This window comes from Aulonocara stuartgranti, assembly GCF_965226115.1.
Source record: "Aulonocara stuartgranti genome assembly, chromosome: 14".
Taxonomy (NCBI): Eukaryota; Metazoa; Chordata; class Actinopteri; order Cichliformes; family Cichlidae; genus Aulonocara; species Aulonocara stuartgranti.
Window position 1 is genome coordinate 17085515 of NC_138950.1, and position 16828 is coordinate 17102342.

The following is a 16828-nucleotide window of genomic DNA, read 5'->3' on the forward strand; positions in this document are numbered from 1 at the left end:
CTTTTTTCAAGCCAAATGAATAAATAATAATTATAATAGCTTATTTATTTATTCATTTATTTTTCGGACTTGCATTTAAAGGAGCTGACAACAGAAATTTAGGTATCACTTTCTGTTTATATTATGTTATAACTAAGACTATTATTTCACTTTATAATAATAATAAAAATTATAATAACTATTATTATTATTACTTTCTGAAATTAGTGTGCCACTTACATTTCATACACATGTTCCTTTATATAACAACAATAATATATAATTATATTTGTATACATTCGTATTTGGGGTCTGGTCTCTCTCTTTCTCGCTCTATCTGTCCCTTGCTTCCTTTCCCTCTCTCTTCTCCTTCTGTTCCCTGGGTTTCGTCTGTCTGCACCATACTTCCTGTTTTAGTTTGACAGGCTCGTGCCCTGTGTGTTCCATGTTCCGCTTTGCTTCCCCTGTCTCCTCATTTGATTGTGTTCAGTCGTTCAGTCCTGAACTTTATCAAAAGAGTATGGCTTCATGCATCCTAGCTAATTAGGTTCATATCTTTGGTTAAATAGTGTGAATGTACAACACATTTGCGCCTAACCATTTAATTGCGTTATATAGATATGCTAAACATAAGAGCTCTGTTTATTATTATGTTGTGTCTCAGAAAAAAAGCACAAAAAAGGTGCAGCATTCAGAATGAAGACACTTTAATACTGTGGCTACTTCTTAAACTATTACATTCATATCAACTTCTAGGTTAAATCTGGTATACTTGTCAAATAAAGTTAATAAAGTAATCAGGTATGTCGTGTGACATTACCAAAACTTATCAGATTACAAATTGTCTCTTGACTCACCGGAGTCTTAGCCTACAGGTACCACATAGCAGAAATTGCCTGCTGCATTCCGTATTGGCCTCTGTGTCATTACGCCCTAACATCTTCAGTCCTGGCTTATGCAACTAGCATTTTCCAAAGAAGATAAAATGCAGGCTCTATCATGTAAAGAGCAATAAGTACACAAAGCGGGTAGAAACAAGCAGTTTCCCTGCAGGCTCCGGGATAGGCAGAGTATGAGTCTTTCTTCATTGTCATATGCAGAAGTTGTGGGCTGATGTCACTCTTTAGCTGTGTCCCAATTCAGGGTCTGCACGCTTGAAGTACGCGCACTACGTACGGTGCGTACTATAAGTACGAGAAGTGCGGAAGTGAGAGGCTTGTGAAATGGGACGGTATACGCTTCGTCACGCTGTTCAGGTTGCCTAGCAACCATGACACTAACCGCGAGACACGTTACATACAGCTTTGTGTGTATGTGTGTGTATGTATATATATATATATATATATATATATATATATATATATATATATATATATATATATATATATATATATATATATATATATATATATACACACACACCAATCACTGACTTTCAGCTTGTTGTGTTTGTGGATATATGACTGACTTTAATTATTAAACATTCGCACATAAATAAGTGACGTCATATTCAGTACTTTTGACAGTTCACTCTTCGGCCGCTCCATCTTATTAGGGAAATTCCATATACATAAATGTAAATTTCAAAACTCAACCCCATCATTTGATTTGTTTTTGATTGAAATTGAATATTACTTAAACTCTCTTAAATTAACTTCCAATAAAAAAGGTTTATCATTGATTGAAATTCATTCAGAAATGTTTAACGAATGAGCTGTCACAACTTTCAAGTACAAAGTTGTTATGAAGTCTGTCACATTCCCCCCCCTTTTTTTTTTCTTTTTTTAATCCTTTATTTATTCAACCTTATTTCATTGTACTGTATATTGTTACTCTTATTTGCCTTGTACGTCTACTGTACAAACTGAACTGGAATGACTGACTGTTCGCTTTATAAGTTCAATAAAGTTTGGGAAAAAAAAACCTCTTCGGCCGCTCCCTTCTGCCGTATTTTGCGACAAAATTATCCACACCCACCGCCGCGCTATGAATTGTGGGATATATGGGACCACGAAGCGTGCACCGGACCACGTTTGATATTTGGGGAAATCGACGGCGCATTTGGAGTATGCATTTGAAGTACACTTCGAATTGGGACAGCCGTCGTTGCGTGGCAGTGACGTAACCGCACTTGAAATGCGTACTTCAAGCGTGCAGACCCTAAATTGGGACAGAGCCTTTATGTGCTGTAAAATCTATGGAAATGGCAAACAGGCAGGAAACACAGCTGAACATAATCACACGAGACGAGACAGGGAGGGAGCAAAACAGAATAAACTGGTGCAGGGCACGGGACTGTCAAAGGAAATGCTTGAACGTAGGGGACAGAGGATCAATTCTGCGCAAATAATCCCTTGTGTTTCCAATAAAAATCCAGAAAATTGGTCATTTGTGTCTGGCTTTGCTGTTAAGTAGGTTTCACCATCATTGTTGTAAAGTTTTTGCAATTTCAAAATATGGATTTGCATATGCAAAGTAAGATTTTACTAAATGAAATCCTCAAACGCACACATAACACACAATAACAGGTTTAAGGAACACTGGGAGGTAATTGGAGTTATGTATCAGATGGTTTGGTCAATGTATCTGTTGTCTTCTACAAGTAGTTACCAACAACTTATCAAGACAAACACATTTAAGGACGAACCTCTGTTGTAACCTGTCACGGTCTGCAGGCAGGCTGTGCGGTGGTGTGTGTGATGGACCCAGGTGCATACACAAGTGAGTAGACGGGAGTGGACTTAACAGAAAGCGAGCCTTTATTATGGCTGAAGACAAAGTGCACAAACAAAGCAGGGATGGCGTGACTAGACTATAACTAAACTGGGAAAACTAATACTGCGACAAACTAAGAAAACTCAGACTATGATGATCACTGCAAGGACTGACCGTGAAACATGGAGGTGAGAACACAGACGACGCGACACAGACTGTACGAAACACAGAGACTAAATACACATGAGGGAAGATCAGGGGAAGTGGATGCACACGGGGAACACAGGTGACACTGATAATCATAACAAGACACGGCAGGAGTGAACGTAACACTGATGGGAGATGGGCAAAGTAAAGCAGGAAGTACACAGAGGTTCAAACAGGAGGAGAGAGAGCATGGGGAGAACGCAGACATAACGGGCTGGGGAAAACATAGAATAAAGCACAAAGAGAGACGAGGGCTCATAAATACACAGAGGGGCACACAGGGGGTAAGAGTCACGAAGGGAAAACACATAAGGAACAACGTAACAGATCAACCCAGGAAGCATGGCCTAAATAAAGAACAAAATACAAAAATACATGAAAACTAAGAATACTGGGCCCACATGGCCCAGGACCATGACAGTAACCTCTGTCATCAACTTGAGCTAGCAATTTTATATATAATTTTAAAAGAACTTTGACAAGTCAGTGTTGATGTGTAATCAGTCGTTTGAGTTTTAATAAGGAGCAGTTGTTATATGTCAGTGATGGACAATAGGCCAAAGACACATGACAGGTTAAATATTCTACTGGGTGATTAGGTCTCTATAGCATCAATTTTTAGACCTTATAGACCAGGGATCAGCAACCTTTAAGACCCAATGAGCCGTTTGGACCCGGTTTCCACGGAAAAGAAAACACTGGGAGCCGCAAATACTTTTTGACATCTAAAATGAACATAACACTGCATACATTGTTTTTTTACCTTTATGCTTTGTATAAACAACTATAAAGTGTTGCTTATGAAATCCATGAAGTGCTACAAAGAAAATGAAATTTTATTGTAATGAACACATTTTGAAATCTTAAAAAAAAAAAAAAATTACAAAAAAGAAAGACATCCAGTTGAAGGTCTCTGAAATTAATTAAAAAAAGCTGAACTTAAATTATCCATGTAGCAAACAAAAACTGAGCCGCCATCCTTATTGGCCTACAGTGCCTCTGCAGAAGAGGTGGACGCACCTGAGTGTCCGCAATCACGACTCGCCACCTTAAAGTCTGTGCTCTCTCCACTGTTGTGTTATGTGTCGGGCTGTGTGCTGGAAAGCTAAAGCTAGCTGCATGTGTACAGCAACTGTGTGTGAAAAGTAGTCAATAAAGAGAAGCCGAAAAGCATGTTCATGCAAACATCATCGGGTCTGCCGTGACAAGTTTTCCATGGGACTTTTGCTCCTGAACCTCTGCACACAGCGTGTGCAGACCGGGGCTGTACGAAGTCACTTTTGTCTTTACGCAGGACTGTAAGCTGTCTTCTGCGAGGTGTGAGCGGTTTTTGTTTTTAATAATAGTTCATGGTGGAGAATAGCTGCTCAAATACGTATGTGGATCTGAAGATCGACAATCCACAAATTAGACATACTGGTAGGCTGCTCTCGTCAGAAGTAAACGCAAATAAATCTGCCCAGGCATCATTAAATGTTCTATTTTCTTCAGATATTTTTCTTTTCTTACATTTCTCCATACTTGGCCTACCTGGCGTTTCGGTGAGTAGTGTATCCTTATTTTGAGCGACGAAAAATAATAAAATATCATTTTATTTTTATATTTCAATATCATGATAATCTTCCAATTTAGAACAAGTTAAACAACACAAAAAACAAAAAACAAAACAAAAAAACAAAACAAAAAAAACCCCACAAATGAAATACACTTCAGCTAAATACTTTTACAATTTATTTTCCCAAACCACGGAGCCGCAGTGTAGAGACAAAAGAGCCGCAGGTTGCTGACCCCTTTTATAGACTATTTGGTCTATGTAGGTTTCTAAACATGATAGTTCAGTATATTGGTTAAAATAAACTAGAAAGGTATCTTACTATAATATTAGGGTTAGTTTGAAAATTATATGCTGGTGTCCTTTTAAAGTCTAAATCTTTAAAAGGACATTATGTCCTGTTAACTATGCAATATAAAATTGTAACCAACATATTCAAACAGGCAGTTTTATCAGTTTCTCCTGCTTATAGCGTGAATGTCCCTCACATATTCACTAAAGAAACACTTCCACTACTATATCATCCATTACATCACATGAATCACGTTCTCATGTAAAAATAACTTCTCCTTAAACTAAGGTGACCGAATAATAAGTAGTTACCAGTGTTGGTCAAGTTACTTGAAAAAGTAATCAGTAACTAATTACTTCCCCAAAAAAGTAATCCCGTTACTTTACTGATTACTTATTTTTCAAAATTACTTAGTTACTTTTTAAAAACACGATTTACAACCTGAAGAGGTGATAAAGCGATAGATCTTTCAGCCCAATTCTACTTTTTCTACATAATCCATCATACAAAATGTAATCAAATGGAAAGGTCTCTTTTTTTAACTTGTTTTATCAGTTTTAATCTTTTAACTTTATGCATCAAGCAAAAATTTAATTATATGCAACATTCTCCGAGTTGAATAAATTAGTTTAACATTGAAACCTATTTTCTACACATTCCAGCACATAAAATAAAATATTTTGTGTTTACACTCACTCTTTCAAATAGATGCAAGTAAAACACAGCAGAAAATAAATAAAGTCAAAGACTCAGTGGTCCTGTTGCTCTATTTTCACCTGTAAAGCAGGACTGCGGTAGGCGGAGGTTTACCCTGGTGCAGGTGTGCCGCGGTCAGTTGAAGAATCCGCGAGTTTCTCTGTGAGTTTCCCCATTACGTCGTTGGGCACTCGGTGCTTGCTTGGAAGTTTAGGATTTTTTTTCGCTGTAAAAAGAAGTTCTTCCCACGCACGATGGACGCTAATGTTTTTGTCACTTTTTATGGAATCAAACTCAAAGGTCAGTACTTCCACGCTTTAAACGCTGCACGCTCATACTCTCTCCCACAATCGATATGTGATCCATTGTTGATCTACACACAGCTGTTGTCACTAATAGCGCACTTGCTTACGTCACTGTCGTGAGACATTCTTGCAAAAAACAAAAAACAAAAAAAAAAAAAACCACAATTTTTCACGGTTTTAGTAACGCAGCGTTCCTACGGGAAAGTAACGGTAATCTAATTACCGTTTTTGCAATAGTAATCCCTTACTTTACTCATTACTTGAAAAAAGTAATCAGATTACACGTTACTGCCCATCTCTGGTAGTTACAAGTAGAAATTAATTCTTAGTTGGACCTCTGAGGTAGTGTTTTGGGTCTTTATAGCATGTTTGTGTCCATGATGTTGGCAATTAACTGTTTATCATTCACTGGTATTATTCATTTATTAATTCAGGGCCTTTACAGTACATGTATACATTCAATTGTATGGTTCAAGAACATAACCAAGCATGCCATTTAAAATTTAGCTTATTGCAAGAAAGTAGCATAAAATTAATAACTTTCATGCATTTTAAATGATAAACCATATTAGCTGATAGCAGTTTAGCTTATGTTAACATCAAACTTTATGCTAATATTCTAGTATGCTACCTGCTACAATGACTGCTAAGTTGTTATGAACTTTCCACCCCAAACACATGCTGGCTTGGATAAACTTTGTGCTGCTTTTACTTTTTTCCCCTCATCGTCTAAACATTTTGAGCGGTGACTTATCAAAGTGTTATCTGCAGACAAAAAGGTAGGCGTTATGTCGGTTGTCATAAGACTCACATATTTGCCACACACACACACACACACCCCGAGTTTTTGTTGTGGACACCATTGTTAAGGTGGTACAGAGGTGACAGTTGTGCCCAACTTGTCATGCCAGTCCTGTAATACCACAGCCGCTCAAGTCCCAGCAAAAGAGGATGACTTACTTACAAGAAGCAGTTATATATAGTTAGAATAGAAGCCTACTATGATGCATTAAAAGATCTTTGGATGGTAGATTAAAATAAAACTTTAGTAAAATGATTAGCTATTGTATCTGGAGCAAACCAGCCACCACTCCTTACCTGTTTAATACATCTCTACAGTGAAGTATGGTGGTTTCAGTGTGTCGCTGTGGGGATGTTTTTTGGCAGCAGGAACTGGGAGACTGGGGTCAAGAGAAAGATGAATGCAGCAATGTATGGAGACATCCTTGAAGATAACCTGCTCCAGAGCGTTCTGGACCTCAGACTGGGGAGAAGGTTTATTTTCTTTTTTCCCCAACCTGAGGAGCTTTAAGCTGTTCACAGAAAGTCCCTCAGTTTCACTCATGTTAGATGCTTCTTCGGTTTTCTGCACTGACTGCCATCTAAGATTACTTCACTATACACAAACCCTCCAAGACACTGACTGTTACTTAACCCTCCCGTCACTGCCAAATGGGAAATAATGGGTTAAAAAAAAAAAAAAAAAAAAAAAAAAAAAAAGCTTCACTTGAACAGCAGTCAATACCTGCAACCACTGTTACACATTCATAATTATTTTCTGCCTATAATAAAATGTTACAGCACCTAATAAAACGATACACCAGTACAGAAACAGTATCACAATGACGAAATAAATACTCATTTAAAAAAAGTTCCACCAGCCCAACAGGTAACATTAGTCAGTCCAAACCACGTGGGAAACAACCCAGCACAGGAAAACGTCAGGAAGGAGTACCCACAGCTCACACTAATCACCTGATTTGTTTGTTGCTTTGTGATTGGCTGTTCCCCTGTTAGGCGTGATCCCTTGTGGTGGACGAGTTTCCTTCATACGAATTCTGTGTTTTGGGATGAAAAAAACAGTACACCAAATTTAACTGAAAGTGGCAGCTATATTACTGGAAATCACTATGACAAATACAAAACAAAACTCGAAAGAAGAAAACTAAAACACTAGAAACTGAACCAGGAATCACTTTGAACACAGAGGGATGAAACACAGCATAGCGAGGGTACGGCGCAACAAAGGGCAGAGGAAACACAGGGCTTAAATACACATGGGAGTAGTGAGTGAATGAGACACAGCAGGAGAGCACAGCTGGGAGTAATCAAACATAACGAGACGAGGGGAAGCAAAACTAGATACACTGCACGTAGGACAAGGACTGTCAAAAGAAAACAGGCTCTCAGAAAAGAAGCAATGAGAAGCTTGAGAAGGTGCCTGTGCTTCCCAAACTGCGTATGCGTTGATGCTCTTTTCATCCTCTGACCCCCTGCTGACCCCCATTGAGGGGTCTTTTTCACCAGACAGAGAGTCAGTGACAGGATCTGTGTGCGAATATGTCAACTGTGAACAAAGCAAACTTGTCAGGATTTGTAAATGAGCTTAGGCTACAAATGCTTGGGTGTGGGAAATGATTTACTTAATGTTACACCTTTGGATTCACTCCTGTGGTTGCCAACCCACAGCTTTCCACTATCTCTTTTCACTTAATGATGACTTTGTAATTTTGAAGCACTTTGGCTCCATCTTGTGAACAAACAAATTTAAAAACCCTATAATAACCTTAGAGCAGGGTTGCCCAATCCCAGTCCTCGAGAGCTACCGTCCTGCAGCTTTTAGATGCGTCCATGTTCCGACACACCTGAATCAAATGAATAGCTTGTTATCAGGCCTTTGTCAAACTTGATGGCATGCTAAAGAGGTAATCAAACCAGTTGATTCAGCTGTGTTGGAGTAGGGAAGCATCTAAAAGCTGCAGGATAGTTGCTCTTGAGGACTTAGAGGAACAACTCTTCTCTGAGAGAAAAGGTTTCTTCATTTTCTCAAAGTTCGATACATTTTCAGATCTTTAACTACAATTTAATATTTTATTATTCATGTGGCTGCTTGAAATAAAGTAAAATGTAAATATGGTTCATTGACAGTCATGTTAGATGGAGAATGAGGCCAGCAAAGTACTAAAAGGGGACAATTAACAAGTAACACAAACTGGTTCTGATGTGCAAATACTATTAGAGCAAATATAAAAGGTTCTATATCGCTTACAACTTGTCTTTCTACATCACTAACCTACGCAGAATGAAGCAACAGTTGGCATTTCTAACCAACTGTTTTTTCTTGGTATTAATCTCTGGCTCTCTTCCACAGCATGTCTTTTTCCTGTCTTCCATCACTCACACCAACCGGTCGCAGCAGATGGTTGAGTTTTTCCTTCCCACTTTTGCCAAATCACTTGCTCATAGGAGGTCATCCAAGTTAGGTTTTTCTCTGTATGTGTTACTGTAGGATCTACCTTACAATATAAAGTGTCTTTGGGCAACTGGGCCCTATTTCAGGAAGCCGGTTTAGAGCAAAATCTGAGTAAGTATACCCTGAGTTAACGAAAACTCTGGGTTTTCAGTTTCACAAAGCGAGTTTAGATAAATTCTGAGTGAGTTACTATGACGACACACTCCGTGAAGCTAACCTGCCCCCTAGCAGGTTTACTTCAACTAACCCTGACCTTCTCCGCCTCTTTGTCGGAAACCTGACTGTAGGAAGTGTCAGACATGGCGTGCCCCTTCCTTGAAGAGCCAGTAGATGTTGAAGCACAAATTCTCCGCAGAGCTCTCCGCCGGGAGAGAGTGATTAGAGCGCGTTCTGACATTTTATCATTTCCTGATGATTTCCTGTGTGAACGTTACCGTTTCTCAGCACAATCTATAAGTTATTTGGATAACATCCTCAGGCCTAATATTGCTCATGTGACACATCGCGGACATTCTCTCAGTTCTGTACATATTATTTGTATTGCACTTCGGTTTTTTGCAAACGGGAGCTTTCTGTATAATATTGGTGATGCTGAGCACGTTCCCAAGGCTACCGTCTGTCGGGCAGTCAGGAATGTTACAGTTGCACTGAAACGTCTCCTGTACTCGTTTGTGGTATTTCCCGGTCATAGACCCACAAGATTTATCAAAGAGGGATTCCACAAAATTGCAGGTATCAGGATGAACAAAACTTAATACATGATGTGGTGATACTTGAACTACTACTTTAATTTTACATTTATTTTCACAGTTCCCAGGCGTGATTGGCTGTATAGATGGCACTCACATTCCAATCATTGCTCCTTCAGTAAATGAAGGAGACTATGTGAACAGGAAGTCTTTCCACAGCATTAATGTGCAGGTACATAGTTCCCTGTAGCATTTCAAACTAACAAATTATTTCATTATAGTAATGGATGCTAATTTGTGTTCTCTGCACTGTGAAGATCATATGTGATGCTGCCAACATTATCACAAATGTGGAAGCCAACTGCTCAGCCTCTGTGAGTGGTGGTGGTGGTGGTGGAGGACCCCCACCTGTTTTTCGGGCCTCCGCTTTTTTTCTAGTGGCCATAACGGGTCACATTTGAGCATACAGAGTAAGCAAATATGTACTTGTAATGCTCAGATAATTTCAATAAGTGCTTACAGAGGGGAAATTAATGTAGCCTCTAACTGCAATTGATTTACATCGGACAAACAGACACTATGGCTCATAATACAATTACACCATACCTGTTTGGACTATATTTTTATATTTCATTTTTACTTGCTGCCAGGAACGTTTGGGGCCTGTTGGGTTGCACCTGCGCTCACATCACATCACAAAATAAAATGTATGAAATAAAAAATAAAATATAATAAAATAACGTGTTAAATGGGTGGAAATCCCTCGATCAATGTTTAAATTAACACTCACGCATTGACTCTGTCGGCTATGTTTTGCCATGCATGCTCCCTTTCTTTTGCAGCTGAGGCTGTGTTACCTTTTTTTCTGCAAAATTTGCATGTTATCGGCATATACTGCCATCAGAATTTCGGCCTCAAGCGCTGTAAAATACATTTACCGCGCCTTCTTTCCCTCCGTCTCCATGGTGACTCGCTTAATCTGTGCTCCACTAATCAGGGCTTTATGTATCCTCGTGCGCGCGCTTAATTTGGGGTTAAAGCAACTCCGCGTTGATTGAACTAATTGTTATCAGCCTTTCTGAAACCGAATATTCCGAGTTGGACAGTTCGGGGTTACTCAACCCCGTGTATCATTTTTAACTCTGAGTTTTCTAAACCGGCTTCCTGAAATAGGGCCCTGTTGTTGTGATTTGGTGCTGTGTAAATGTCAGGGACCAAGCAGTAAAGCATAAAGGACACAGGTGCTTTAATTCAAAAAAAAAAGAAAAAAAAAAAGGGTTTTATTGACCCAAAAATATGAAAATATATTTAACAAAGCCAAAACTTAAACAGGCAGACCAATAAAAGAGGTCAACTCAATAAACTAAACTCAAACAAACATGACAAACTGACCTGCTGAAATGACACACAGGGGAACTTAAATACCGGTTTAGCTAAACCAAATGACACACACGGGGGAAAACAAGATGGCTGCCATATAACCAACTAATACAAAACAATGAAACAAACATGAAACACCCCCCAGGCAATGAAGCATGTGGTGCAATCCAATTAGGCTGTCAGTGGTACTTCAGGTCTCGCAGCCCTTTGCCATATCTTTTGCCAGACAGGAGAAGCCAAACCCCAGGTAACTCAAACAAAGAAAGATGTATTAATATAACATAAAACAGAACTTTGACCTTGCAAGGTTAATATGTGTGTACACCATATAAACATTGGAAGGTGTGATGGAAAAATAAATACATTTAAGAAACAATATTGAACAATAAATAGAATATTTTAAAGTAGTGACTGTAAATTAAACTAAAGTGAATCAACGGGTGGTGAGGTGTGGAGCTTACCATGTGTGGCATGCCATCACAGTAAATAAAACTGAATTAACCAATCACCTTTATAATTGAACCACAGAAAAACTAACAAACACCTGTATCTTCAAACCAACACTCAGTAAAACACACAAACATGTTTTCACTACATCCACAAAAAATACCTAAAACGTCATTTACTAAAAACAAAATCCTGTTTTATTTTCCAGTTCCATAGATTGAAAAAAAAATGCAGTACTCCCAGAAATAAAATAAAAATCAAACTTAAATGCAATTTCTCTTGAAAATTGAGCTAAATAATGTCAAAGAAAAAAAGAATGCATGATAATAAAAAAAAAAAAAAAAAAAAAAAAAAATCACTTACAGAGCGTCAGCATGATCCTAGATCTGCCTCTTGAACACGTAAAACCTGCTCTTACACTAACTGCGCTATCGTGGGGTGTGCTCGTTTGTGACTCATTAATCAAAGTCAGTTTTGGTAGATTACATTGATCATTATTAAAATAAACTGGCTATGTCTTTCTATATCAACGAAGAAGCGAGTTTCTTTCTGCCTCCCATTGATTTGAAAAGCCTCGCAATTCATATCAATGAGAGGCAGCTGAAGGAGAATCGTGTTTCTGATATAAAGATGAAACACTTTGTTCGAAATTGCTGGGGACAGTCTGTGGTCCTGAGAACTGGGGGCTGCTCGGACAAATTACGCCTATTTATTTTCACTTAATCCTTAAATACCAATGCTGCAACGTTATTGTGATTTGAAATTTTTAAATGCAGAACAAAAGCGGGAAGAAATTTACAGCGAGAGATATGTTTCCTACTGTTGTTGTTCTTGACTGGAAAATAAATGTAATCTTACATGTAAAAAACAATTTAACACATGAATTTAACGTCGTCCCGGACAAAAATAAATGAAATTTTATTATAGAGACTCTCTGAAGATGAAGATATTTGTCTTTCTAAAAGTTGCACACAAAATATGCTTTTTTTTTTTTTTTTTTTTTTTATAAATCGTCCCTACTTTGGCATCCAGTACAAAAGGTAAAAATAAAAATAATCTTTAGAAAATGCATTTAGGAATTTTTCGTAGTGAAATTTTTGTTTCCGTTCAAGCCAAAACTTAATTACTGTTTGTTCAACGGTTGAGAGAGCGTGACGTACATCTGCAAAACCACTGTGACAGTTATGCAATCACAAATTTCACCTGATGTTTCTTCGAAAAACTGTCATTAATCAAGTTAGTAGTGATGTGATTTCCGGCTCTTTTTAGAGAACCGGCTCTTTCGGCTCCCAACCGGATCTTCAGGTTGTTTCGTTGCTTTAATTAATTTATTATTAACAACCAGTGTTGGTCAAGTTACTTGAAAAAAGTAATCAGTAACTAATTACTGATTGATCTGCACTGTTGATCCACTGTTGATCTGCACACAGCTGTTGTCACTAACGGCGCACTTGCTTAAGTCACTGTCGTGAGACATTCTCGCCAAAAAAAAAAAAAGGCTAGAAATCCTAGAGCATGGCTCAGCTGATTGTAGAAGGGGGGTGGATGAATATGTCAAACACAGGTAGGAAGGTAAAATCCTTCTTTTTATGTTTTGCTGCTACTGCTTCTTTGGGTATCATGTCGGTTTGCATTCTCAATACTACATTCCACTAAATCCACTAAAGGTTCTTTAAAACAATCTTCTTTCTTTTGTTTTAACTGTTTACCTCTAGAGGTATTTTCCAAAATTATAAGTACCACAGAAACAAATGACGCGTTCAAGTAATTCTTTGTTTTTTTACAATGATACACATAAGACAAACATGACAAAGAAACAATTGCTCACTCAGCTCTAACTGCCTTGTTGGGGTGAGGTTACTTGTTCAACTTACTCTACTACATAGCTACATACTACATACACCACAGAGTGATGTAATACAGTAGTAACAACCAAAACAACTACAAAACAAAGGCAAACAAACAAATAGATAGTGACACCTGAGTTGTCGAGTGAGTGAGGCTTGTGGTTACTCTCACAGCAACGATTTTGCTTTGGATTGTAACACGACGACCCACAGAGATGTGTGTTTGGTTCAGTGCTGTGGATGTGTGTAAAACAGGCAACAATCAACACAACAGTCCATATCACATTAAATTTTAAAAAAAGAAGTATGGAAACAATTTGTTTTATAATGTAGGCCGCACAACTTATATTCAAATTTTATGCACATTTCAGTGCAGTAATGGATTTAATGATTGTGGCGGAGGTGTGGTCCCGGGCGCGGCTGCAGGGGAGGAGTGGTGCAGTGGGCTCAACGGGGCGGTGCTGGAGATGCCGGTGAGAACAGCTGATGGCGATTTGGACTGATAATGGTTTCCTTCCCTTTTTATAGTGAGACGGAGAGGAGCGGAGAGAGAGGGAAATCAGCTGGGACTGACAGCTGTCAGACTGTGTTCAGTCATAACCGGGGAAAATTGTAAATAAATGTGGAACCTGGTGATAAAGACCTGTGTGTGGGCGTACCTGTGTATAGTGCATTTCACAAGTGGTGCCGAAACCCCGGCCAATTCGTGCCCAGAATTAGGGGATGCGACAGGCGCGGGCTAACCGCAGCCGTTACTCTGTGCGTTTTGCCCTTATACTTTAATAACAGCGGCACTATGGGATACCTGTGAACATCACCATGAACACACTTCACCTCCACCCATTCCGCCTCCAGCAATGCCCCGGGGCGAACCAAGCCTTGGTGCACGAGGGTTTGCGTGCAGCCCGTGTCCACCAAAGCATGGCGTATACCCCCTCGAGTCCTTACCGGAATGCTGTATGTCCCTCCTGGACCGGGAGAGGGTGCTGGGGCACCGGCAACGCGGAACACCTGCCCCACTTCCATCAGAGGACAGTCCCTCCTCAGGTGTCCCAGTTGCCCGCACTTCCAGCACTCCTGCCCCGGCGTCTGTGCTGCTCTCCGTGGCTCAGGGGCGGCACTACTCATGTCTGATCCCCGGGAAGGCACAAACGCAGCAAAAGGATTAGTGGGGCTCAGCGCCGGCTCTGCCTGCCCTGGCGCAGGTACCCGGCGCCTCGGTGCCGGCACTGGGGCTTGTTTGCTCGGCCTCCGGCGGCTGTCCCCGGGCTCCCCCGCTCTAGCGGCAAGGTGGTCCTCCGCCAACGTCACCGCCACCTCCAGACTCGCGGGACGGTGGCACCGGACCCATCTCGCCGTCTCCGCAGGCAGCCCCTCCACGAACTGCTCCAGCACCACCTTGTCCACCAGCAGCGTCTTGCCCTCCGACGATCCCGGCTGCAGCCAGCGCACCGCCGCGTCGTGCAGCTGCCGGGCCCAAGCGAACGGTCGATCCGCCGCGGCTAGCAGACAGGCCCGGAACCGCCGGCGATGATCCTCAGTGGTGAGCCCCAACCTGTCCACCACCGCCCGGCTCACGTCCTGGAAGATGCTCCTCGAGGTCGGCGGCAGACTCAGGGCCGCCGTCTGAGCCTCCCCCGACAGCAGAGGAAGCAAACGCGGAGCCCACTCCACCTGCGGCCACTGGCAGGCCTCCGGCGTGGCACGAAAAGTCTCCAGGAAAACCTGGGGGTCGTCCCCGTCCCCCATCCGGGGCATCGCCACCGACAGCGGTGGAGGCTTCGGCGGAGCAGCGGCACCAACCAGCCGCTCCAGAACCAGCGTCTGCCGGTCCGTCTGCTCCTGCAGCGCAGCCAGGTGAGCCCGCTGGGCCGCCGCCTGGTCCTGGCTCATCTTCGCCAGCTCCGCCAGCATCTGCGCCAGAAACTGCAAAGGCTGGGCGGGCGGCGCAGCCTGTGGGTCCGACATCCCCACGCCGACTGGACACAGGGTTTCGGCACCACTGTGGCGAGAATAAGGCACGGCGGGACCACGGAGTATCATTCAGAGCCATCTTTATTTACATCTCACCACAACACATTCCCAAACCCCTGAGTCCCCGTGTTTTTAACTAGGCGGGCGTGATTAAGGATGCCGTGCAGGTGTGTCCGCCCTCCCTGCACGGCACCGCAGACCACGCCCCACCACAATGATTTTCTAGAAGTTTGGTTGGTTTCTAATCCTTGACCTCCAATCATGCTATAGTTATATTTTTTTGGGAGTCAGTGGAAATGGAAAGGATCTCCTAAGTGTCCTAAGCATTATTTTTAATCTTTCAGGTTATTGTAAAGACATACATTCTGACCGAAATAAACAAACAAAAAATGTATTCCCAAAACTAACCAAATATTTTAGTGTCTAAACTTAACCATCATGTATAAGTGAAAGTAATCAGGGAGCAAAAACAAAGCGAAACAATGTGGAAAACAGAAAACTTCTAAACTTTCTTAACTCCAAAAAACCTGAACTTAAATTTTTTGACCGTTTGAGAATATAAAGAAAATTAAATGAATAGTCAAAACAATCCTTTGCTACTTTGTAAAATAGTCATACTTTGTGTTATGTCTGTAAGTTACCTGCATGATTGTACATCTTTCAGTGGAGTGTTTCATTCACACTAAAGCTTGCTCAAAAGGGATTGCTGAGTTTCTATCTGTATAAGGTTCTTAACTATGTAAAGTGCACTGACGGTATATAAAGTGGAACTATATTGATTGATTGAATCTTTATTTTGAACATGTTGAAAAAGTACAACAACATAGAATTGAAAGAGACAAATAAACAAAACAAAACAAAAGAAAAACGAGGAACCACAACCAAACGTTTTCATTAACTTACCATTTGGGTTGGAGCTTGAATATCTGAAAAATAAAATAAAAGATTTAACACACACACACACACACACACACACACATACATACATACATACATACATACATAGATATATATATATATATATATATATATATATAGATAGATAGATAGATAGATAGTTAGTGCCGGGTGGAGGCAAGCTGATTTAAAATATACATATATATATTTCAAGTTTTTAGCTCAAACAGATTCTTGAGCAGAATCCGTAGGAATAACCAGTGTGCACCCTAATGTACATCTTTTAATTGTATGTTAATCAGTACATGAAGCGTACCTCTGAAAAGAGTCCATCATTTGTGAATTTACTGTTTTTTTTTTTTAACTGCAGTTTTCACAAACTGCGGATGATGAAATCCTCTGTATTTTAGAAAATATCTTTAAACTATCGCTGTTCCTACTTACTGAGTAAAGACACATTGAAGCAAAGGCGAAAAATTTGTAATGAAATTTATGTGACTGTTCTTCTGAAATCCGGCAGAGAGTGAAAATCCAAGAGCTGCTGCAATCCTCTGCATTAATGATCTTTCTGTTTCTCTCTTTTTGTGTGTGTGTG

The 16828-nt window shown here is 40.4% G+C and overlaps 1 long non-coding RNA gene across 1 annotated transcript in view; it reads left to right on the top strand.

The window, feature by feature from the left end:
- The first annotated feature begins 5025 nt into the window (after nucleotides 1-5025).
- Nucleotides 5026-16828, top strand: part of LOC309687193 — a 42949-nt gene continuing 31146 nt past the window's right edge. The window contains exon 1 of the long non-coding RNA XR_014270649.1: nucleotides 5026-5745. This is a non-coding gene — a long non-coding RNA (uncharacterized lncRNA). The remainder of the gene's footprint in view (nucleotides 5746-16828) is intronic.